Source organism: Mustela lutreola, chromosome 2, assembly GCF_030435805.1.
Source record: "Mustela lutreola isolate mMusLut2 chromosome 2, mMusLut2.pri, whole genome shotgun sequence".
Classification (NCBI taxonomy): Eukaryota; Metazoa; Chordata; class Mammalia; order Carnivora; family Mustelidae; genus Mustela; species Mustela lutreola.
Window position 1 is genome coordinate 203,689,453 of NC_081291.1, and position 27,589 is coordinate 203,717,041.

The following is a 27,589-nucleotide window of genomic DNA, read 5'->3' on the forward strand; positions in this document are numbered from 1 at the left end:
AATAGTACTGTCTTTTAGATTCAAGTAATAGTTATTAACAGAAGTATATATACATGTACAGGGCCACATATACTGTGGTAAATATTTGTACTGTGTACAATATGTTTAATGAATGTTATGAGGCTATCCAAATTGTTATAAATGCAATTTCTCAGCATGACTGTTGTTGCATGGAAATAATTCAGTGATTAATATGGTTGGCATTTTAAAATGGGTAGTGAATAATGTGAACTATCATAATTATTTTAATTATTTTAAGTATTCTGACTGCAGCTGTCTTTAAACTTAGAAAGGAATATAGCTTGACCAAAAACAAATTAATTGAGATTCTTGCCACAAAATAAGTTTCCTTGATTGTGTTAAAATATGTCATTAAAACAAATAGGATTTACATGCCTACTGAGCTGATAAACCCCATCAACGACTTGTTTTCTCCATTGTGGCATATTTTTTTATGGATGCTATGTTGACACTGTTAATAACTTACATGATAATAATCATATGAAGTTTTTTACATCTCTATTATGCTAAACTTTCCTTTGCAAGACAGCCCACAAAAAAAAAAAAAAGAAAGAAAAAGAAAAAAAAACCCTGAAGGGATCTAATTTTAATAGCAACTAGAATCCTATTTTTCAGAATTTGCACTCGACAAAAATGCATAATGTTAGCATGGCTCTTGGATTAATATGTAGCTTTAAAGTCCTGAATACTTTTATTTTAAACTCAAGAGTAAGTCTTGGCACACCACTGGAAAAAAAAAAAAAGCATGCTTAGGATAATGTTTGTGACATAAAAATAAATGAAAGCATAGAACATGTTATTGAGCTGCCCATCACGAAATCATACACTTGTAAAAGTGAAAACCCATAAAATTGCTCAGTTAATTTTTAAAAATAGTTCTGGTTCTTCATTGTATAATCTGGAATAGATATACGAACTGAATGTCTGTGACACAGCAATTCCACTACTGGGTGTTTACCCCAAAGACACAGATGTAGTGAAAAGAAGGGCCATATGCACCCCAATGTTCATACAGCAATGTCCACAATAGCCAAACTGTGGAAAAAGCTGAGATGTCCTTCAGCAGATGAATGGATAAAGAAGATGTGGTCCAGCCAACTAAGGTTCACTTTTATTTTTTATTTATTTTTATTTTTTAAAAATTTTATTTATTTTATTTGACAGACAAAGATCACAAGTAGGCAAAGAGGCAGGCAGAGAGAGAGGGAGGAGGTAGCAGGCTCCCTGCTGAGCAGAGAGCCCGATGCAGGGCTCAATTCCAGGACCCTGAGATCATGACCTGAGCCGAAGGCAGAGGCTTTAACACACTGAGCCACCCAGGCACCCCTCACTTTTATTTTTTGATTGTGATTCTAAAAGGTACTTGGAAAAATTTCAGGATGTTCTGTACAAAAAGGCAAGTAATAATAAATGGGGAAAATTGGGTATCGTACATGAATGGACTTCTGAAGGAAAAAAAATGTGGTCCATATATACAATGGAATATTACTCAGCAATTAGAAAGGATGAATACCTTTCTAGTATGGATGGGACTGGAGGAGATATGCTAAGTGAAATAAGCCAAGCAGAGAAAGTCAATCATCATATGGTTTCGATTATTTCTGGAACACAAGGAATAACATGGAGGACATAAAGAGAAAGAAGGGAAAATGAAGGGGAGGAAGTGGGAGGGGGAGATGAATGAGAGACTGTGGACTCTGAGAAACAAACTGAGGGTTTCAGAGGGAGAGGGTAGGGGGATGGATTGGCCCGGTGGTGGGTATTAAGGAGGACATGTATTGCATGGAGCACTGGGTGTTATATGCAAACAATGAATCTTGCCACACTACATCAAAAGCTAATTACATACTGTATGGTGATTAACGTAACACAATAAAAAAAAAGAAGAAGAAATGAATGAACTTGTTAGAACTAACCATTTCAAAAAAAGGAAACTACAAATCTACAATTAAAAAAGTGAACTTTGATCATATCTCCATATTTATTAGATAACCATTTTGTCTCAGTATATGCCTGTGTATTATAGTGTTGGCCAAAATTAAGCAAAACCTTACTCTTGTGGCAGGAATTACATTAAATAATATAAGAGCATTAGTATAATACTACATTGTCTGATGTAGTTATTATTAATCTTTATTTTACATTTTACAGAAACTGAAGTTAAAATAATAAGTGATTTGCTAATGATACAAATTTATTAATTGGCAGGGCTAGTTTTTGATAGGGTTTTGATATATAGTATACTTCATTGCCTGTTTGACCTAAATTAGTTGAACTTTTAACAATAATTATGGTTTTCTCACCCAACCAGTCTTTAGAGTGTATTCAGTACTAGTTTCTTAGGCCCTCCAACCACACTAAAGAACAAAATATACTAAACCTTTGTTCTCATATACTTGATATTGGATTGGAGCTAATAACTGGTAAATAAAGAAATAAACCAGATAACATTTTAGGAAGACTAAGAGAAAGGACTAATAGAAATAAAAGTATGAGAACTATTTCAAAAGGTGATATTTGAGCTGATTCTTGAATGGTAAGTCAGAACTGAGGAGACAGGATTACAGAGGCTTAATATACATGCAATTGGATTCCCGGTCAGAAACAAAATAGAGAATGTGGTGGAAGTAATTTAGTAAGAGATAACAGCTTAAAGTTTTCAAAAATTGTAGAAAGAGATCAACAAAATTAGGCACCCAATGGCCCACATATATAGAAGAATAAGTAACTTTTAAAGAGATTTTTAGTCCAAACACAGAAATAACACCTTAGAGAAGTTGTCACTGGAAAACAAATATATGTAAAATATATATAATTTATATATTTGTATAGAAATTGTATAAATATATATGTAAATCATTATGATAGTGTAAATAATTAGAAGATGACTACTAAGTAAGACTTAAATTATATATGTAATTAAAATACAGGGCAGTGATAGAATATTCACAATGATGAGGATAGTAAAATAAGATATCCAAAGTTTAAAGCAGTGCTTGAGACTACAGTAAAAATATTGATTAACATGCAGATCCATTAAATCTAATATATTTAGGTATGATGTAATTTCTAACAAAACCATACTGATAAAAGTACAATAATATACAAGCATTCTAATTTTGAACATATATATTCATATGGTTTTAAAATTTTGAAGAAAAACTACATGGAGGTTCATAGAAATGTAGACTCAATATCATCAGACTTATATTCTTTTAAAAAATATACAGAACATTTACAGAAAAGAGTGACCATATCCTGTCCAGAAAGCAAATTGCAACACATACAGTATATATTTTGTATACAAAATAATTAGCTTGAAATTAGCATCCAGTATTTAACTAGAAAATCCAATATACGGAGTAGAAATAATTTGGTGAATTAACATAATATCTTATTAAATCAATCAAGATTTAATTAATCAAAAATCAAATTAACTAATCAAGGAATCTTAATAAAAAATAAAATATTTAACTGAATGATAAGAAAAATAATACATATGATACTTATGCAATGTTGCTAAAAGAAATCATATAACCTTAGAGGCAAATATTAGTAAGAAAAAATAGTTTTAAGTTCATGAGCTAATATCCATATTAAAATGTTAGGAAAGCTTTTAGGAGGAAAATAAAAAGACAAAAATAAAAAATAGCAAGTACTACACTACAGCAAATAAAATCAAATGCTTTTTTTTTAAAGGCCTAAAATGATAGATGTCAAGATAAAAAAAAAAAAAAAAACAAATAAAACAAAGATACCAATTGCAATCATTTTGATTCAATATTGACTTTCTATTCAGTGTAGTAATGCAAGAAAAATAATGTTATAAAAATAGGAAAGGAAGATATAAAACCCCCACTTTTCAAGATGATATAGAAAATGAATATGTGAAACACTTAAAAATTGAAAGATAAATTTAAGGATATAAGACTGAGTTTAGAAATCTTATAGGATACAAGATCAAAATACAAATTTCTTTTAAGTTTCTATAAAACTATACAAACATGGAACTATAAATTCATACAAATTCTAATTTCAAGAAAATATATAAAACACCCAGAAAAATCTTCAACAAAATTTACAAGATGTGATGTTGTTACCAAATTAACCTAAGATTCAACTTAATTACAACAAAATTTCTAACAAGTAGATTCTAAAGAATAAATTGGGGGAAAAAGGAACAGGGACCCCTAAGATATTCTTAAAGAATGGAAAATAGAAAAGAATTGCTTTTCCAAGTATCAGGGATTATTTTTAATCTAAAATAGTTAAGATAGAGTAGACTGGGACATGGATAAATGAAAAAAAAAGTTGAATAGAGTGGTAAACAGGATATTTTTTAATCAATGGCAATTGGGTCACTGAACATTCATACATAAAAACTGCCTGTACAAAATTCTAAGTGAACTCTTTATCTATATTCAAATGTAAATTGCACATTTAAGTTGTATATCATAATATATGAAAATATCTTCTTTACCTACAGACGTTTCAAACTAATACACCAAAATAATCACTTATCACAAATGAAAGGACTAATGAGCTAAATATTGAAAACATCATAAAAGACCAAGAAGTGAATATAAATTTGTAAGTATTTAACTAAAATATTATCAACATGAGGCGCCTGGGTGGCCCAGCTGGTTGCCTTTGGCTCAGGTCATGATCTCAGTGCCCCATGTCAGGCTCCCCACTCAGTAGGGAGTCTGCTCCTCCCTCTCTCTTTGTGCTCCCCTCATGCTCTCTCTCTCACTCATTCTCTCTCTATCTCAAATAAATAAAATATTTTTTAAATTATCAACAAAAGACACATATACATAATAGTATGAGGGAAATATCAAATTATAAAATGGCAAGAGACCTTATCAGCCACTGTTAAAAAGAAAATATTGTAAAGCATATTATGAAAAGGTTTTCAACATCATTACTTATCAATAAATTTAAAAATTTTAAAAATGCTATGAACCTACCCTGATGATTGAAATTCCACAGTCTGAAAAATAATTTGTGAGGATGTGCAATGGATCTTTTGGTGGAAAATTAAATTGGTACAACTACTTTGTAATAATATCTCCTCAAGTTTAGGAATATTTCATATTCACTGAACATCTCTATGCCCATTTGTACCAAGAAAATACGTAGAACAAAGTTTTGCAAAACTAAAATGCAATAACTGAAACTTGGAATCAATACAAATGTCAATCAATAGTATAATGAAAAAATAATTGGGATATATTCATATAATTGAATTCTATTTAGCAATAAAATAATAAAGCTGTTTACAAAGATAAGTCTCACAGATACAATATAATCAATGAAACCAGGCACAAGAAAATACACTACATGCTTTCTTTGCTGTATACATTTTGTCAACAAGAAAAGCTAAACTAATTTTAAATGTAAACACATAAGTGAAAATGCTCTCAAAAAAACCAACAGAGTAATTACATGGAAGTCAGAATAGATCATAGGAGGAGTAACATTGGGAAGAGATTTGAGGAATGCTTTGGGTTCCTCAGAATGTTTTATTTATTTTTTTATGTGGTAATTAAATAGGTGGTTAATTAATAATAAATACAGTATATTGTACTTTAATATTTTATGTTTTTTAACCACTAAAAGAGAAAAACCATGTATACTTAAGACAAAGAGAAAGAATGGAAGTGAAAAACTAAAGATAGTGAGTAAGCCAAATACATTGGAGAAATATACTGTTCACAAAAAGAGAAATAGCTGGGAGGGGATATGATTCAAGTTTTTATTTCTTTTTGAAATTATAGGAGGCACTACAACATGAATATATAATAGTCAACATATTAATATAGGTAAATTTTTAAAAATTAATAAACTAAGGCTAATTATTTATAATTATATACAATAGAAGCAGAAAGCTTAAAAATTTACAAATCAGAATAGAAGCCATAGAAAGCATGTAATATCACTGTAGTGAAAAAGATCAACAACAGTAATGAAATGTCAAAGTTATGATTGACCTATTAGATTTATAAAAAGAAAAAAATATACATATCATATGTATATTAGGGGAAAAGTGAATATTTTGAGAGGAAATAAGCATTACAATATACCATTTAGTAAAACATTATTCTGTATTCCAGCAGAGTACTGATAAAAGTCACCTAAATTTTTAAAGTATGCCTTCTCACAAAAATTCTAGTTCTGAATTTTTAATTAAAAACAAAAACTTCTTTGTCCATAATAATTATTTGAAAATAAATTTTTAAGATCTTTTTATTTGAGAGAGAAAATGAGAGCAAAAAAATAAGGGTGGCAGGGAAGGAGAAGTGTCAAAGTGAGAGAGAATCTCCTGCAGACTCCCCGCTGAGCCAGAAGCTCTATGTGGCCTGGACATCAGGACCCTGGAATGACGACCTGAGCAGAAATCAAGAGTCAAAAACTTAACTGACTGAGTCACCCAGGCACCCTAACTAAAAAAAAAAAAAAATATATATATATATATATATATATATATATATATATATATATAACAATTGCAGAAATAGAAAATAATCACAAGTATCATCTGGGGAAGGGACAAAAATTATTTATGAATATATGAAAAGACATGAACAATGTAGTATTCTTAATTATAGAAGCAGTTTTCAAAGAAGCATGTTCAGAATTCTTATTTTTGGGGTGGGGTACCTAATCTAATACTTTCTGGTTACCCATCAGCTTTCATGAAAACTTAAAAATAATAATCATAAAGGACAAGCTTTAGGTACTGCTGAATTCAGGCCAGTTTTGAATTCTTAATATTCATAATCTTATTTAACCTTTACACTTGCCCTGTGATAAAGATAGTATTCCAATATCATCTGTATCTTTTCAGATTCAAAAATGTAAGACACAAAAGGTTAATTAACCTGCCCCTAACAATCCTGAGGTGATAGAGTTTGAATTTTAATTCAAGCATATGCTTCATGCACTTACACTCTTTAACACAACAATGAAACTTTATTACTACAAAGTGTTGTATTAAAGAATAAGGAAACAAACCATCATCTCAACAGCTTATTTTGTCTCATCCTGTCAGCTGCTGGCATCTCACAAATGCACCTTCTCTGGAGAATCATCCTCTGCTGAATGAGGGAGTTCCCTCACCAGGGAAGATCCTTCCCCACAACAGCCCTCAGTCAATGGCTGCCTGATGTGTCCTTATAAAGCCTGAACCCCGCCCTCAGTGGGGATGGGTACTTGGGGCAGGTTCTGCTTTTGTGGAACTAGACCGAAAACACTGGCACTAACACCACATTTTTAAAATACAGAGTCACAGGGGCGCCTGGGTGGCTCAGCAGGTTAAAGCCTCTGTCTTTGGCTCAGGTCATGATCCCGGGGTCCTGGGATCGAGCCCCATGTCTGGCTCTCTGCTCAGTGGGGAGCCTGCTTCCTCCTCTCTCTCTCTCTCTGCCTACTTGTGATCTCTGTCTGTCAAATAAATAAATAAAATCTTTTAAAAAATAAAATAAAATAAAATACAGAGTCACAGAAAGTTGAGACAGTCATGAAAAGAAGTGAAGCTGATTACAGAGAATGGATGAGAGAACTGAGGCCCTCTTAGTGAAACTGTCCTTCCGGAAGAATGTGGCCAGGTGTGAATTTGGCAACCAGTCTAGATTTTCCCAGATTTCTATTTTTTTGAGAGATTTAGAAAATACTTAATTTTTTTGTGAAAAATAGGATTAAATTTGACAAATCCTGTGACTATAAATGGTATAGTATTATTTGAGATAAAGTATGTCTATAAGCTCATAAGACACACAGGTTCCACTGTTAATTTCTATGTTTATAAGTTTCTGTTGTTCCTTTTTATAAACAGAAAATAAATTATAAAATCCATACATTTTATATTTTATCTGATCAGGTTGTGTTGTAATCTAACAACTAATGTTTATTAAATGCACTTTTTATCTACTCATAAGATCATCATAACGTATGTATTTCAATAATACTTACAATTAGTGAAATCATTGTATTTTAGACAAGAGAGCTAAAATAAATATGTTAACTTTACTCTCTGTGTGACAATAGTTAAGTGGTGGATCAGTGTCAAATTTTGTATTTGAAACATCATACCATATTGCCTCCAATCAATGAAGCTGATCAGTTTGTTTTGTTCCACCTTGAAATGAAATAAAATCTATTAAAGAAAATATCAATAGAAAACCTCCGTAGAGGATGTTGAAATGCCACAGGACAAATTATACATTCAGAGAATTGATCAGTTCTTCATAGGACCACCTAATCGACTTTATTGAAAATTAAATTGAATTGACCAATTTACATAGTTGATTTGACTTCAAGGAAATACACCTTTGGAGAACAATCATGAAACCCAGATTTAAGGTGAGGGGTGTCAAAGAATATTAGGGCAGTTTTGAGAAGTGACACACACACAGAGAAGGGCACATAAATATGATTTCTAAACTTTTACTGCTTTTGTTCACAGGTCCTGATTTTTCCACCGTGGATTTTTTAAAACAAGAGTTCATAGTTTTGAATGCTCACAAAGGTGTTCTATTAAAATAACTAGTTGAGGGCACCTGGGTGGCTCAGTGTGTTAAGCCTCTGCCTTCAGCTCAGATCATGGTCTCAGGGTCCTGGGATCGAGGCCCGCATTGGGCTCTCTGCTCAGCAGGGAGCTTGCTTCCTCTTCTCTCTCTGCCTGCTTCTCTGCCTACATGTGATCTCTCTCTCTCTCTCTCTGTGTCAAATAAATAAATAAAATCTTAAAAATATAAATAAATAAATAAAAATAAAAAAATGAAATAACTAGTTGATAATGAAAAGATTTAAATCAGAGACTGTTAGGGTTGGGCAAATGAGCTAGTGGAGGAGACTTTAAGGAACTGATAATAGTAAGTTGAATTAGAAAAGAAAAAGAAAATATAGAGTCTACTAAAAAAAAGGTAAAATAATCCATTAAACATTTATTTGAAAAGGAGAAACCAGTGGAGTATTAAAATATAGAGGTAACGATGTTTCTCACACCCTGTCCATGAATCAGCAACATTGATATTACCTAGGAATTTGTTGGAAATCCAAATTCTTACACCCATCCCTGAACCTACGGAAACTGAATCTGAGAGTGAAGCCCAGAAGTCTGTTCTAATGAGTCTTGCAGGTGATTCTGATCAAATTAAGAGCTTGAAAATCACTGACATTAAGAGTAAAATAGAGATTTTTGTGCATGGGGTTCAACATGTCACTCAGCAAAATTTCCAAATTAGACTCATTAGCTGGCTTCTTGTTTATTTTTATTTAGATAACTATCTTAACCTTCATCAATTTAATGGATACTAGTCCCTGATAAGCAACCTAAAAAAAAAAATATGTGTATCAAAACTGCTAATTTCCATATACAGATGTAACTGATACACAAAATGAGATTTGTTATGAAAACAAAAACACTCCAGGTATTTTATTAAAATGTGATTTACAGAGGAAATTTGTTTTCTTCAAAACAACTACAAAGAGACAAGGAAAAGGTATTATAGGGAAGGAGGAGAAATTCTAGAGATGTAAAGGTCACAGGAAGATACTTCCAGTGGTCCAGCTGCTCAGTGAGTCAGTGAGGATGTCCAGGAAGCCACTATAAACATTTTTTTTTCCATGTGCCCAAACACTTAACCATCACTCCATTTTCTTTCTTTCCAATTTCCAAACCTCACACACATGCTTTTAAGTTAGAATCTTTCGATAAAGGAGGTGTAGGAAATGTAGTTCCTAGGTTTCCAGTCCTGGCTACACAGCGAGATATTAAATGGGCAATGGTGGACTTTATTACCAAAAAAAAGCATCCCACATAAGCAACATGTCCATTTGGATGCTCTGCTTTCAAGCATCTTTCTAGACATATTAAAGTACAGAAACAATAATAATCAAAAACATGTTTCTATTTTATATGATATGAGTATCACTATACAAATTCATGAATAGACAGTCACCCTTGTCCACAGAAGGCAAGGCACAAAATTCATCAACCACTAGAGCCATGTCTGGATGCCCCGAATCTTGTCTTCCAAACATGTATCCTTTACCCATCGCATTCTTCTTGTTTCATGATAATCACCAAAGCCATTGGTTATGTTTCAGTGGCATCAGGAACTCCAAATGGCCAGATGACAGGAAGAAATCAAAATAAGAAGGAGAGATTAGCACCCTCTACTTCAGTGAAACCATTGTTGTTTCATGAGGGAAGCACCACTGTCTCGAAGGAAGCAATACCTCCTCATCATCAGAGGGTGAAATTAGGGGAATAAGAAGAAGGATAATTGAGACTGTAATTAGAAGGAGTGAAAGAGCATTCTGCTTAATCTCTTGGTTCTTACATCTGCGTTCTGGCATCACAACAAGTACTGCATTTAAAAGGCAAGCTCCAATGCAGTCTTCTTTTATAAATAAGTACCTAAACTTGTAAATATTTTTACTTGGTTGGCAGTATAACTGATGTTTCAATATCCTATTACAACTCTTTCTAGATGACATGTGTATACCAAGATCACTGACTGCCATACAATGTTCATCGCCTCTTTTGCTATAAAAATGATTGACTTGTCAAAAGTGGTGTTGTGTGAGGTAGCAGGGCAATGAATAAGATATTCACTAAATCCAGTTACAACAATGTGGAAAGAGGGATCAGAACCAAGAAAAGTGAGATTAATTCACTTATGGAGATTAATTCACTTTTCCAAGAAAAAAGTGCTGTTCTGTCAATTTTGGAAGAGGCTCAATCTAATCAACTTGCCACTAATTAGCCAGCTTATTTGTTTATGGAAAAGTGGCATATAAATGGATCAGCATTGGTCTCAACCATTAACATATGGGGTACTCAGAAATGGCGATAGATATCAGAGCTACTTGTGACTTATTGAACGTGTACAGTGTGGCTGAGAAAACAAGGTGGCAATCATGAAACTGGGTATTTGGTATTCCTGATTATCAAGATTCTCCTCTACAGTGGGTTAACTTGGTGTACATTCAAATAGGACATAAAATATGTTCTGAAAATCTATGTTACTATTGACAGAAAACAGTCACAGAGTTCCATGTCAACAAGTTCACGACCATACATTAAACAATTACTGTCAATGTATATTTTAACCTCTGGACATATTCTATACCAAAGAAGGTGAGCAAGATCCACTATGACATTCTTACTTTGGCGAGAGCCCCCCCCCTCAATTTTCTTACACAACCTCATAAACTTTAAGGAGATCCAAATCCTCATTATATCTTAGCTGAATTCCTCTAATAGATTGTTAACTCTTTTCTCTTCATTAGCCCTGAATCTTTTAACTTATATCACTGACCAGTTAACCAAATCTTCACAAAATGTATCACTCTTCTGATTTCAATATATTTTTGTAACTGTAGCATCACATGCAAAGATTTACTCTCTTCTTTCCAGTTATAAATCTCCTAAATATATATTACTATGTAACGAATTCTCTGGATATTGTTTTTTAAATACCTTTACCATTGATCATCACACACACACACATACACACACACTCAGCCAGCAGTCCCTAAGCTCCCACCACACAAACTGAATCAGAATCTCTAGGAGTTACACTGGGCATCACTGCCGTAGAGGAATCAAAGCCCATAGGAGATAAAAACTATGTCAGCCATTATTATGGGAGGCAGTATTCCCACTTGCTTTAGTTGTCCAAAGGAACAATTAAAAAGCATTATGAACTATTTTGTAAGTAAATCTTAAAATTACTGCTACCAAATATCATAATGAGCAAAGTCAGAAATGATTTCTATAAAAAAATATTAGAAGTATAATAAATTTTAAAAACCCATAACATTATAACTAGGTTTAAAACTCAGTTCCATCACTGACTAGCTGTCAATCCTTGAAAAAGAGGTGTTTTTTTTGACTTTTAATTTTTTATTTTTTATAAACATATATTTTTATCCCCAGGGGTACAGGTCTGTGAATCACCAGGTTTACACACTTCACAGCACTCACCAAAGCACATACCCTCCCCAATATCCATAATCCCACCCCCTTCTCCCAAACCCCCTCCCCCAGCAACCCTCAGTTTGTTTGATCTCCCTGATATGAGGAAGTGGTGATGCAACATGGGGGCTTAAGTGGGTACGAGAAGAAAAAGAGTTTTAATTAAAAACTCTATTCCACATACAAATAAGAAAAAATAAAAAATGGCCTCATAAGGATATTCCGTGGATGGCTAGACAATGAGCAGAAGCCATTCAGAAAAGTACTTGGCCTCTAGGCACTGTTTGATGCGTTAGTTACACTAATATTAAAACCCATTATTAGTATAAATAGTACTATTTCTTTTAAAAATTATTTATTTATTTGAAATACAGAGAAAGAGAGCACAGAAGAATAGGGAGAAGCAGATTGTCTGCTGAGTGGAGAGCTCAGTGCAGGGCTGAATCCCAGACCCCTGAAATCATGACCTAAACCGAAGGCACAGGTTTAACTGATGGAGCCAGTCAGGTGCCCCTCAGTAGCACTATTTCTATTGCTTTTATTTTCATCTTCCTCCTACTATCAGGACCAAATGTGATATAATGGATCTGCAGTCCTGGGGTCTGTTTTGTTTTTAATTCTGTTTCTTCTAGCCGATATATTTTCCAAGAGGATTCAATGGATGTTTTATTAATATTATTTTTTAAATAAGATGACTAGATAGCCTGATAAAGCAATCAGACCCTTTAGTTAGTTGAGAGAATTGAGTCAAAACTAACTGGTAAATGAAGATACTAATTATTAACACATATTAAGAAAGAGAAGTTTACCTAATTGTGTCATGATTTTGCAAAATGAAAATATAAGTTTCAAGTTTTCCCATGACTATACTTTGTGCTTAGAGCATCTGTTTTTCAGACTTGTTTTCACCTATATGTCAAAATTACATCTCCCCTCAGTGATTTCTTGGTGTAAGGCTAAATGCTTTTTGAAATGTAAGCCTCTGCGTGTGTGTATGTGCACACACCCCAAATTAGTTATTAGGGGTAATTACACCTAACAATGGTGCTTAACTGAAGATGAAAAGGTGTTAGATTTTTAATTTAAAAGTTATAGACAAAGGAACTTTCTAACTTAATAGATCTGATAATGTGGATCTGATAACATTTCTCTCGATATTGTTTTTCTTTTTTTGTGTGTGTTACATTAAGCTGTTCACTCAGGTGGTTAGAACAATAAGAAAAATTAGTCTTAACGGGTAAAATGTTTTTCAGACCATTCTTATTATCAAATTCCATTTGCCCCTGCTGAAATTTAGATTATGAGCAGCAATTAAATTTCCAAGTTGATGTTTGCAACCTAAATTCGAATGACCCTTGAAATTACATATGAGAAAATGTTTTCTACCTCTTACAGACTCCACTTCAGATAATAGTTACACAAGCCACCAAATTTCCAAAATCCAGTATTATTTCTTTTTTTTTTTCAAAGATTTTATTTATTTATTTGACAGACAGAGATCACAAGCAGGCAGACAGGCAGGCAGAGAGAGGGAGAGGAGGAAGCAGGCTCCCTGCAGAGCAGAGAGCCCGATGCAGGACTCGATCCCAGGACCCTGAGATCATGACCTGAGCCGAAGGCAGTGGCTTAACCCACTGAGCCACCCAGGCGCCCCTCAAAATCCAGTACTATTTCTTACTGTAGCCCCTTCTTTTTGTCCAATGTCTCATCTTCCACCAAATCATAAAACTCTGTTTTTCTTTCTTCATCAATTGTTTTCAGAGCAATCACTTCTATGACACCATTGCTCTAAGGAGATCCAAATCCTCATTATATCTTAGCTGAATTCCTCTAATAGATTGTTAACTCTTTTCTCTTCATTATCCCTGAATCGTTTAACTTCTATCACTAACCAGCTGACCAAATCATCTTCACAAAATGTATCACTCTTTTGATTTCAATACATATTTATAACTGTGGCTTCACATACAAAGATTTATTCTTTTTCTTTCCAGTTATAAATCTCCTAAATGTCCTTGCTTCATGATGATAACTGATACTTTTGGGGTCTCTGCAGTAATTAACTTGGCCTTGGATATCATGGACAATATACAGAATGTCATAAACTTGTTAAAAATAGGGTTGAGACCTTGCACTAGTATCTTCACTATTACTTATTATATGTGTGTAGGAAATGTCTATTCAGAAGCCAGGTGAAACTCTCGTCCTCCAGAATCTTTAAGAGTGAAAAATCCATGCTCCTTGCTTCTGCCCATCCCTCCTAAGCCAACATTTATCACCTAATACAAAACAGGCAATTCTCATGTCCCTAAAATCTTTTCCTGTGAATTCTATAAATGTTTCCTTAGGAAATGGGGGCTAATTTCAGGTATAGACTTTTAGGCTATGGTGCGAATGCTAGTTTAAGAGAGATGAAAACTCCCTAGAGAGATTTGGTCAGAGTATCCTATATTCAAAACAAATAGATTAGTTAAAATTCCATTGCGATGTTCTAGGTAAGAGGTAATATGATTAGGGTAATGACAACAGGAAGGAAAATTATTTGGATAGAGATTATAAATATTATAAATATTACCAGGTTTAACCAAAGTAATTTGATTATACTAAATATAGGATGAGAGCATAAGAAGCATCAAAGCTGAGGTAAGGTTTTTGGCCTAAACTGTATGCCAAAAAAGTGAGGGAACACTATTGAAACAACCTGATTTTTTTGAACAAAACTAAAATCAAGAGATAAATTTTGTTTATTTCAATTTACAGATACTAATTAGAATTCCAAGAACAAAATATCAGATATGTGAGTGTCAACAGAGATAGGCAGGTATGAGACTTGACATATATTTGGCAACTGAATTAACTACCAAATCTGTGTCTTAACAACAAAATATTTATTTCTTAAATCATAGTTCAATGTATGTTATATGACTCTCCAAGAAATGGCACATGTTAATTTCTCCTCTAATTTTTTTTGCCATTTTTTAATTTTTTAAATTTGAATATAGTTGACATACAACATTATGTTCATTGCACATGTACAATGTAGTGATTCCATTATATATCTGTATCTGTATTTGTATCTATATCTATATCATCTGTATCACATCTTCTTTATTATCAGTGGGCACTTGGGCTGCTTCCATATCCTGGCTACTGTAAATAACCCAATTAAAAATTAGGCAGAGGACCAGAAGAGACATTTTTCCAAAGACTTACAGATGGCCAATAGATAAATGAAAACATGCTAAACATCCCGAACCATCAGGGAAATAAAAATATAACCACAATGAGATATCATATCTCTCAGGATGTTAGCATCAAAGGGAAAGAAATAACAAGTGTTAGCAAGGGTGTGGAGAAAAAGGAACTCTCCTGAACTGTTAGTGGAAATGTAAATTGTTGCAATCACTGTGGAAAACAGTATTAGACGTTCTTCAATTAAAATTAAAATGGGAATACCATATGATCCAATAATTCCACTCCTGGGTATTTACCTAAAGAAAATGAAAACACTAATATTGGAAGAAAAATATGTGCCCCCATTTGTTTATTGCTGCATTGTTTACAACATAGCCAACATATGGAAGAAGCCCAAGCATCCATCAGTAGATGAATGGGTAGGGGGGAATGTGTGATGTTATTATCTTGCACATGGCCTGTGTTGCCACCACAGCAGACAATCGAGAATATAGAAAAATACGTAGGGATCCTTATGCCTAGGCCTGAAGGATTAAATATACTTCTTTCTGCATAATATTGATCAGAACACAGTCATCAGGCACAAAACCAATTGCAGAAGAAAGTGGAGAAATGTTTCCATCGTTATCTGTTCATGGATAGCTAATGATCAATAAATACTTGGCAGTCTTTGACACACACTTACGTGGAATTAATGAAGGCTCACTTTACAAGATTACACTATATTGTAGTTAAATGGTTCTTATTTATTCTGTGAGGAGGAGTTTCTTTTGACACAGGCACACTTGTGGCACAGGTATCTTGTACCATAGAAAATAACTACGCAGGGCTATCTCATGCTATAAGAAGGCTTAGAAAGGGAATTTAGGAAAGGTATCTTGAGCTGTAGTAAAGAGATAAATGGACAGGAATATCGTGTGCCACAAGGGAGCTTTAGACCAAGCATTTTGTTATAAATGATTATTTTCTCTTAACTGGGAAAATCAGTTGTGTTAAATGAACAGCTAACATGACTTCTGAGAAATGATAATTGGATTCAACATTTAGAGGTAAATTCCTGTTTGAGAGAATTGATGAAGAAAAAGGCCTTTTCACAATAGATCAAAATAATAAAAATATATATTATATTATATTATATTATGTTGTGTTATGCTATGTTATGTTATCTGTCGGAGTCAATGTAGGTTGTAAGAGAGATTTACTTTTTTTTTTCTTTTGTATATGTATATACTTTTCATCCCTATGATTTATTTTAAAACTGAAAATATGTGCCTCTTCATCTCCTTTACTTATTTCTCCTATCCCTTCATCTCCTCCCCTGTGGCAATCACTAGTTTAGTTTTTATGAGTCTTTTTCTCTTTTTTGGTTGTCCCTTGTTTGTTCATTTGTTTTGATTTTTAGATTCAACATATAAATGAAATCATAGTACTTGTCTTTCTTGGACATTTTTCATTTAGCATGATATCCTCTAGGTCTATCTATGTTGTCACAAATGGCAAGATCTCATTATTTTTTTCATGGATGAGTAATATCCAATCGTGTATGTACCCCATATCTTTATCCATTCATCATCAGCGGGTGGGGATTTGGTTTTCCTTCTTCTCTTGTTATTTTCATGTGCTGGCTTGTACAACGACAGGACTGATTCACTAAAGATAAAACCATAATGAAGCTTTGAACAGGACAGGAATAACCATATGTAATATGATCAAATAATCAAACATGCATTGGATTCAGTACACAAGAACACCTGGCATTACTCAGGACAACAAATGATTCATCATTCAGTCAAGAGGCAAGGAAGCTGAGAATTCTGGTAATTTTGCGTGTTTGAGTTTGGCTTCATTTTTATCCAAAGCCCTTTGGGATTGAAATACTAGACTAGGAGGTAAGTACTTAAAATTCATGCATGCAGGCTAGATAGTGGGTTGCTTGGTCACCATAGACGTTATAACTGATATTGACAAGATCTAGGATTTCACCATGGAATGCTGGGTAAGTAGACAAGAAGAAAAGATATTTTGGAATGAATCCAAGGATTTGAGGATGGATAATCTGTAAATGAAGGTTTATTTACTTTTATTTTTCTCAGAGTAAATTTCCTCCCAGAAGATTCCTGAATCTCTCATCAAAGAGAACAAAGTGATCATCTTGGATCCTGAAAGCATAACCATCACTTGAGATATTGCAAAATCTTGCTTAATGACCCTAAATAAAATATGCCTGCTGTTCTGTACCATAATAAAGATAGAAAATCCGAATTTAGCTAAATTGAAACTAAAATTCAGCTTAATAAACTTGACATCTTAATTCTTTTTGTCAATTTATCCTTGGTAATTATATCAGAATTAAACATAAAAATTAATTCATTACTCTTGTTCCCAATGCATGAATATCAATCAATCAAAAAGGCAAAAAGTGGAAGCAATAAGAATTTTCTAAGATGAAATTTTTAAGTTTAATAGAATTAAGGAATAATGGCATACATGTAAGCCATTCTAAAACGAGTTTAATTTAAAGGAAAATTTTCTTTTTTAAGGAATATTAATTGACCCCAAGCCTCATATTTCATCAAGTTATTAAATTCCATTTTTTCCTAAGTTTGTGCAATTATATAGATGTTTTAGTTTATAACAGAAGACTCAGTATCAGTTTTAAAACACATTTGATCAAAAAATAAATGTAACTATAATACCAATTTATAAACTAATATATATATTAAAATACTGCTCAAGAAATATTAAGATATGAGCAAACAGACTGAGTCCAAAATTATATAAATTGGGTCTTTTTTACACTGCACTTCCAAATATATCAGGAGGAAGAGGAAGAAGAGAAGGTAGAAATTAAAAAAATATATATCTAAGAATAATTTCCTTTGTCACAGGAGAAATTATGTACATTGCAACATACATTTAAAATTGAAGGAAAAAAGGCTCAATTCACTACTTTCCTGCTATTCTTCATTCCGGAGTCGTGCCAAATGCCATTATTAAGGGTGGCTATTTACATACAGTGCCATAACATGATAAGCTTAAAGGTCAAAGTCTGTAGTAGAAAGAACTTCATTAAAAAGGACACATTTTAGAAATAAGAAGGCCTTTTTACAAGTAATGTTAAATGGAGAATTAAGGCAATGACCCACATAATTAAAGTAAAACAAACCCTATGAATCTGAGAGAAAAATAGAAGTTCGAGGCTTAAATCATCACAAATTACTGTCTACATTCATCAAATTAATGGGGTAATTGCTCAGCATGCACTTAAAATAGGCTACGTATCTTCCAACTGAAGTCATATCTATATGCAGACACTGATTTATTGACTTTTGTTTTATTCTTTCCAAGTGTCTCAGTGATTGATTTCTTTTAATAAAATGAACTAATTCTGATATTAAGACACTGAAAACTTTGTAATTGGTCTATGTTAAGTGATTATGTTTATTTTCATTTTTGGAAATCCATACATTATAAGAGTCATACAAATATTAATAGAGGATAGTAACAAAGGTTGAAATTCAATAAAATTTTATTCGTTTACTATCTATACTGTGGAAATTAGAAGCACATGACTCCTACAGGTCTGCATACTTCTTATTATTTCCTAAAATCCTTTTAAAACAAATGCTGCCAGATTCCATGATTTCATATATGTCACAATCATCAAAGATCCCTATCAACTGATCTCAAATGATGGACATTTCTCTGTCCCAGCTCTTTCTTTTTCTTCCTTTAATCTCTTCCTCTATCTTTTCCCCCTATTCTCTACCCCTTCCTTCTAGTTCTTTCTTTCTGCGTCACAAGAGAACAACGGAAAACAGGACATAGTAAAGAGTATGGGAAACACCTCCTAAAAATAGGATACCATCTTGGAGTTTTGACTGTTTAAACCCAAACTATATTATATGCAACTAGTTAAAAAAAAATAAGTTCAAGTTTCAAATGAGATGGTAACTTTAAAACAAAAAAATAAAATAAAATAAGAGGAAATCTACAAAAAAATAAACTACTGTAAAAGAAACAAAAAATATGTTTAGTTAGGAGAGTGAGTCTGGCTGCTGCCTGGGTAAGAGGCGGGGACAAGCACAGGTAAGAGCCTGCATGGCACACCTAGCAAATGTTGTCAAAACATTCTGCAGTAGAGGTTGTTACACTTGTGAAACTAACTGAACATGTCTGGGTAATAAAATTCTTCCCGTCCCCCAAACTCTCCAAGGAAGGTTGAGCAACTGACAGTCTCATTCCTCTTAAGGCATACAAGGTAATACTGAGGGAAAGACATAAATTTTAGGCCAGAGATAGCTAAAATGTATCTCCTCTACCAAACAGGTTGAATCAGATATACTTAGAGTCGTAGAAATACAAGCTACCTTAATCGTGGATTTAGCAACATGCTAAATATAAGCACAATGTAAGGAGTTTTGGTGACCTGTAGTGAAGTGAAATGATTAAGTTGGAAATCTAAGAAACAGGAGAAGTCAATTCCTGTTAAATGTGTAATTTGCTAATCCTCGAATACTTGCCAAATGACACTGGAAGGGTTTTATTTAAATTCCACTGCGCAAGGCTATAATATACCTATCATTCTATATAAAAGATGTTATCTGGACACTCCAGGTAAGGACACCTCAAAGGAAGGTAACAAAGATTAAAAAATTAAAAAGTTTCAAGGTCAGTACCCTTTAAGCATGAAATTTAAACACAGGGAAAAAACATTCAAGTAAAAATTAAAATAGCACTCCTCTGAGAACAGGTCAGAGACAAATCTACAGATGAAAGAGAAGTGCAAAAGCACAAGTTTTTGAGATAGAAATGAATTGCTGGAAATCACATGAGATTTGACAAATTTGCTAAATAATGTTGCATCCAGTCCTGAAATGTTATTGGGGAAGATTAAATCCTTATGATTTTTCAAGGAACAGTAGCATTTGACAACTCAAAGGGAAGATTGATGTTTTTTTCTAATTGTCAGGTGCAATATAACCCCACCCCCCAAAAAGATTTCTTTGTTCCTATTAATATAGTCTTTCTGTAGCTTGTTGTTGAGAGAAGTAACAATGGAATTATCACACTGGTAGTCATTTCAGAGTTCACACTCAAGGACAATGTTCCTATAGTTCAGGGGGCGCTTAAGGAGTATAAAAAAAGATAACCTTGACTTATCTGCAGTCATTGTTATAGATCAATAGAGTATGGGGGACTGTTAGGTTGAGAAAGTTTGGGGAATTCCTTCCTTTTTCATCTTTCATACCCCAGACCTTAAATATTATGAACCTTAAATTTAATGCAAATTATACACTTCATAAGAACAAAGTTGACAATAATAGATGTTCAAAATTCACTCAAACACATTCAATTTTACTATATAGAAAATTTACACCAAATTGCAAAAAGATACTAATTTTGATACTGAAAGATAGTTTATCAAATGTGTAGGTAATATGAAAGTTACTTAACCAGAATTAAGGTAACTTCTTGGATTTTTGATTGTTCTCAAATTCACAGACTTAATAAATGGATACATTTTAACTCTTGAAACAATGATTTTTAATAACTCCAAAATTATTCACTTCCAAAAGACTGAGTCCTGAAAACATTCATTTTATAATAGCTGTTATGTCTTACTACTAAATCACTGGAATACATCGAGGAACAAAGCAAACAAACTTTTAGTTCCCCTGGGATACTGGGGTTAGTGGCATGTTTGCATGTGATGAAAGCAGAAATAAACTACTGTAGCTACAATTTAATACAAAAAATGACCATAGTCTGACTAATCCAAGGGAAGTATAAGATTGTCAATATTTTTTTTTTGTTTTTCATATGTGACATTTACACAGAGTATTCAAATCTTAAGTGTATGGATTGCTGTGGGAGATATATAAATAAATAAATAAATAAATAAATAAATAAATAAATAAATATTTTTATATATATTTCGTGTAACCCCTCCACACACTTCCATCAAATAATGGAACATCTTGAGTAGTTCAGAATCCTATCTGATGCCCTCTCATTGGTACTATCAATTCCCCTAGTGAGGATAATGATTATTTTTATTTCTATCAACAGAGATTAATTTTGCCTGCTCTAGAATTTCTTAAATTTTCTTTTTTTTAAATTTTAAAATATTTTATTTATTTATTTGACAGACAGAGATCACAAGCAGGCAGAGAGGCAGTTAGAGAGAGAGGAGGAAGCAGGCTCCCCGCTGAGCAGAGAGCCTGATCCCAGGACCCTGAGATCCTGACCTGAGCTGAAGGCAGAGGGTGAACCCACTGATCCACCCAGGCGCCCCGAGGAATTTCTTACATTTTCCATTCCACATTGTATCTGTGTTTTGCATTTATCTATTTTTCTACTTTTTGCTATGTTGTATTCAAGTGTATAAATATATAAGCATTTATTTCTCTAGTCAACTAATAAAGTTATTTGGGATCAGGTTTAGTTTTGGTACTGTATATAAAGCTTCAAAGAAGTAGGTGTATGGGACGCCTAGGTGTTTCAGTCCATTAAGGGTCTACCTTTGGCTCAGGTTATGATTTCAGGGTCTTGGGATCCAGCCATGCATCAGGCTCCGTATTCAAGGCGGAACCTGTTTCTCCCTCTCCCTCTTCTGCTCCCCCTGCTGTGCTCCTTCTCTCAAATAAATAGATAAAATCTTAAAAAAAAAAAAAAAAAAAGGAAAGAAAAGAGAAAAGAAGTAGGTGCATATGTCTTTCAGTGGGTATATGTGGTATACTCGCATCTGTTCAATGTTTCATTATGAAAAATTCAGGGACATAGGTCATGAATATACTTAACACTAAAGTGTTTTATGACATGATTGAAGTAATTTACAATCTTACCAGTATTGTCCAAAAGCTCAGTTATCAAGTTTTTCCACACTCTCATCAAAAGTTAGAATTTCCTGGGGCGCCTGGGTGACTCAGTGGATTAAGCCTCTGCCTTCAGCTCAGGTCATGATCCCAGGCAGACTCTGCTCAGCAGGGAGCCTGCTTCCTCCTCTCTCTGCCTGCCTCTCTGCCTACTTGTGATCTCTGTCTGTCAAATAAATAAATAAAATCTTTTTAAAAAATTTTAAAAAGTTAGAATTTCCTGTCTTTTGAATTTTAATTAATCTGGCAATTGCCTATCACTATTTCATGCTGGTTTTAATTTGCATTTGCCAAAGAAAAATTATATAGAAACAAAGTTCTACTGAAAAAAAAAGTCATACTGAAAACAAGTTTATGTGTTTATTGACCATTGAAATGGTATTTTCCTGAACGCCTTTTTCTCTCTCATTTTATTATCTTGGCTTTTTTCTCATATACATTAGGGTTTTTAAAATACGTTTTTACACAGCAACAGATATATGTATTAGAAAATAATGCATGTAGTTTTCAGAAAGGGATAATAATACTCATGACTTTTTATTCTCTTAATTGGCTATTTTCATGAAGGGAAGTTCTTGACTGTAATCCATTTAATTAATTTTTATTTTGTTTCACAGATAATGCTTTTGACATTTTTTTTTTTTTGCTTTTGACATTCTATTTAAGAAAACCTTACCTGAAGTTACTACAAGTTTATAAAGATATTATTTATGCTTGTTTCTGTAAGCTTTATTATTATACATTTCTGTTTTAAGTTTATCAAACATCTGAAATTAATTTTTGTGTGCAGTATGATTTAAAAATAAAGGTTCATAGTTTTCAAACAAGGATAGCCAATATATCCAGTGCAAACTGCTGAAACTGAAATGAAATGGTAGCTGTTGTAAATAAATTACCATATTTTGAGTCTTTCTTTTTCTGTGTTCTCTATTCTCTTCCACTGGTTTGTCTATCCCTTAATCCATAATGACATTGTGTTAGCTATTGCAACTTCATTAGTCATTAGCTATTATAACTTTAGCAAACCTCGTCCTATAAATTCTTCAATTTTTTTCATATTTAAGATTATCCTTTACATTTTAGAATCAGCTTCTCAAATCTCAGATTTAAAAAAAAAAAAAAAAAGTTTATCGGGATTAGTTCCCCCCAATAGACAGATGATACAGACTGAATTCTGTTCAAAGTGTTTCAAGCATTGTTATGGCCTGCATGTCTGTATTTCCCCTTAGAGCTAAGAAATAATCCATACAAGATGTACCCACTTTGTATCTCTGTTGAATATCTGAGAGATTTCCCAGGTTCCCTACAGCTTTCGTGTGCTCTGGCTGTCATCCTCTATCTTACAAGTAGCTCGTGACTGCTGAATATTTTGTTTCAACCTTAGCCTCCCTATTACTACTTTCTGTTGGAATTCTTGGCTTTCTTATCGCAGAGCCTCATCTATTACTCTACCTTGCCCTGCCTTGGCTATCACTGTTGCCTCAGGTTGGAGCTGATAAAAAGTAGTTGGAAAGAACACCCGTTAGCCCAATGATGAAAACCTGATACACATTTTAATAAGTGGCTTGTCTGTGAACTTTGCTTCCCTACACCATCTGCTGAAAACCAAACTTATTCTCTATTTCTATGTTTGTGTCTATCAGTTTCTGGGCAGCAGAAATAGCAGGAAAGGATGCAATCATGGCTCCCATATCCCCTAAAACCAGAAGTGTGAAAAGAGCTATAAAAAAAATGAAAGTCTTGAATTTTTGTTTTTAATAAAAGAAAAGGGCATACAAAGCATACAGCATCCAGAACAAGCTTGGGATAAAGAGGAGCAAGCAATCAGCAATGAAGACGAAGAAAGATTTACCTGCCTGGAAGAGATAAATGTTCAAGAGAAAATAAAAAACCACAGACATACTCTCCACCAAGCTCTATAAAGAGAAACATGAAATGCAAATGTATTACACACCTGGGTCTGTCGTGTTATGAAAGGAGTCAACACCTTTACATTGATAATTTTTTTTTTTTTTTTGACATACAAGAAGAGTTTCCTTGCTACCTCTGATTCGCAGGCAGGGCTTCTGCCATCAGTCTCATCCCCTGGAGTGTCCTGAGGTATCACAGTGCGAATGTCTAGAGCATGACAGATGCATGTGAAGATCAAGACTTCCTGGACATAAACCAATTCAGTTCGGAGGTTACAAACCCTATCATGCCTCATTCTCTGCATTCTATTACCCTGCTACTCAAATCTTCACAGCGTGCATTATTTTCTGCAAGACTAGACATATGAGCCAACTGCTGTATTTAGTATCTGCCCACCAATGAATAAAGTACTTGTAAGGAGACTGCTCATGAGGAACTTACTAACTGTACATTGCACCTAAAGACCGCAAACCAGGGGTGCCTGAGTGGCTCAGTGGGTTAAAGCCTCTGCCTTCCCTTCAGGTCATGGTCCCAGGGTCCTGGGATCCAGCCCCACGGCGGGCTCTCTGCTCAGCAGGGAGCCTGCTTCCTCCTCTCTCTCTCTGCCTGCCTCTCTGCCTACTTGTGACCTCTGTCTGTCAAATAAATAAGTAAAATCTTTAAAAAAAAAATAAAATTAAAAAAAATTAAAAAAATAAAAAGACTGCGAATCAACTTAGTCAATGACCATTGCTGGAGAAATCTTCTGGACTGCATGTGGAAATGAGTGACTACATTTAAAATTGGAGATCATGGAGCCCCTGGGTGGTGCTGCATCTGACTCTTGGTTTTGGCTCAGGTCATGATCTCGCGGTGGTGAGATGAGCTCTGTGTGGGGCTCTGCACCCAGAGTGGAGTTGCCTTCAAATTCTCTCTCCCACTGCTTCTCTCCATTCTCTCTCTCTCTAAAAAAAAAAAAAAAAAAAAAGCAAATAAAATCTAAAATCGGAGATCCTAAACAGCAAAGAAAAATAAAGGAAAAGGAATCTTCGAGGAAAAAAGCCTTCTAGCAAGGAAATTCAAGATTCTTATACCCTTGGCTTTAAAGTTCATTTTGGAAGTTAAATGAAATATAATTTTAAAATATTCAAATGTTATTAATAAATATTAACTTTTCACATTAACTTTTATTGCATGCACTAAGCAGTCAGATTAAGATTTTAAATCAACATTTTCTGTTTTTATTATTTTCAGATTAGATATTCAGATATGAAGATTAACTCAAACTTTTTTTAAGACACCTCAAATAACTTGAATGAGAATTATAGATCCCTACAACCTAATTAAAAACTGAGAATATAACTGAATTAATGTCAGTCTTTCCTTCCAAATGGGAAATAAGTTTAACTTAGTAGCAATTATCTCCTGATACTGTGACCAATGGCATCAGGCAAAACTATATTACTTTAATGATTTAAGATTATTAGCAGGCCGTAGTTTTATAAAGGTAGAAAACAAATGTAGACAGTATCTCCTGAGCTGATGGGTGTTGCTTCTAAACTAGTTTCTATTCCTCTTTTATCCAACATATTAAATTTGTTTTTTAATGCATATTAATTCAAATAACGGTTATTTGTATTCTATACAGAATAATGTTAAGGGCTGTATTTTATACAGAATAATAATGATGTTCATATGTCTTAGCAAAGTAATATTAATGTGCTTGTAGGTATTGTATGTGTGTGTGTGTGTGTGTACATATATATTTCAAATTGTCTTAAAATAAATATTGAAAAAGATGGCAAGGGAAGGCACAATTCTGGTACCTCAGAAGCAGATAAAATATTTCAAGAACATATGAACTATTTTCTGCACCAATAGTGGTGGGAGATTGACTAATACTGTATCAGAAAGAAGGTCACTGTGATTTGTCAACATGGAAACTTTTGGTGATCAAAAAACAGTAATCTTGATGACAAGGGTAAGATGAAACTCAAAGTGCAGTGGTTTGAGAAGGGAATGAGAGGAGAAAAAAAATGAAAGTAATTAACTCTTTAGAGAAGAGAAAATTGTGTTCCCTTTATTCTCTGATATTTTAAAAACCCAAGACACAAGAAGAAACAGTTTGGAGTAGTACAACTTTAGAAATGAAGTAGTTTATTAATGAAGCAGAATTTTAAGAGAGACTGAGGAATTGGAGACCTTCAATGTTTATCTACTATAAGGAGAAACATTTTGTAAGACTCATTTCTTTGTGGGGCAAGAAATTGAATTAATAAAGGCCTTCTTTGGTTTTGTTTTTACCTGATTTGCACTATGTAACTTTTAAAGTAGCTGCTTGTCTTTGCTAAAAATAACTTTAGGATTAATTTGTTCACAAGTTTCCTCTAACTCATTTCCCAGGCTTTTCTAGGGTTGTCTGGAGAGAGAGGCTAAAGCAAAATGGTTTCTGAATAAAAAAAAAACAGTGATTCTGACAAAGAAATCTATCAAAAAAGTGTATGATTTCTCTGACATCCCATGTTTCTTACCCTCTTAGGCAGATAGAAATTAGTCACACTCCTAGATGACAATGAGCTCAATTATTAGTCCTATTGGGGTTACTTAGAAAGAAAAAAAAAAAGTCTTTATTAGTCATTTTGTTAGTCACTCAGTCAAGATAAGCTAAATGAAACAAGATGGGATTGGGAGGGAGACAAACCATAAGTGACTCTTAATCTCAAAAAACAAACTGAGGGTTGCTGGGGGGAGGGGGTTTGGGAAAAGGGGGTGGGATTATGGACATTGGGGAGGGTATGTGCTTTGGTGAGTGCTGTGAAGTGTGTAAACCTGGTGATTCACAGACCTGGGGATAAAAATATATGTATATAAAAAATATATGTTTATAAAAAAAAAAAAAAAAAAAAAAAAAAAAAAAAAAAAGATACCACAAAAAAAAAAAAAAAAAAAAAAAAAAAAAAAAAAAAAAAAAAAAAAACTGAATTCACAGTTGGCCACTGAGTGGAATCAGGGACATAGCTCTTACGTAGTCAGATGGATATTTTCCAGGTCTTCTCTAATTTCACTTTGCAGCACACTTCTTACACCTTCGCAGCAGGTGACATAGTCCCTATATTCTCTCATTATCCTCCTCTTTGGCTGTTCCTTTTTCCCACCATCTCTTCCTTTATCTGTGCTCAACTAGAAACTGAGAGCCAACCTTGATGACACACCCAACTTGCAATGAACGCAGACCCGTTTTCTCATAATCTAGAGTTTCACCTTTTCTTTATTTAAGTATTTTGGCCCAAATCACCAAAATCTGTTGTCTGACCACTATAATTGCTGTTTTTTATTGACTTCCCCCAAAGAACTTACACTTTTCATAGCCACACGCTGTTAATGTTGTTCGTCATTTTCTTGTTTTACTATGAATATTTATTGAGTAATATTTTTATCATTCCTGTGCTTCCTATGGTGAAAGAGTGTCATAGTTTAAAAAACCTGTTATTAATATGATAATCTATTTTATGGCTATCATTCCATATCATAAATCACAATTTCCATTGCATACCTTTCCAGCATGTTTTCACCCTTGTCATGCATTAGTATTCATGATCTAGTCTTACAGGCATTC

General features: G+C 33.5%; 1 pseudogene; it reads left to right on the forward strand.

The window, feature by feature from the left end:
- The window catches only part of LOC131825677 (protein downstream neighbor of Son-like), a 56,607-nt pseudogene extending 31,749 nt beyond the window's left edge, over window positions 1–24,858 (forward strand).
- The last annotated feature ends 2,731 nt before the right edge of the window (window positions 24,859–27,589 follow it).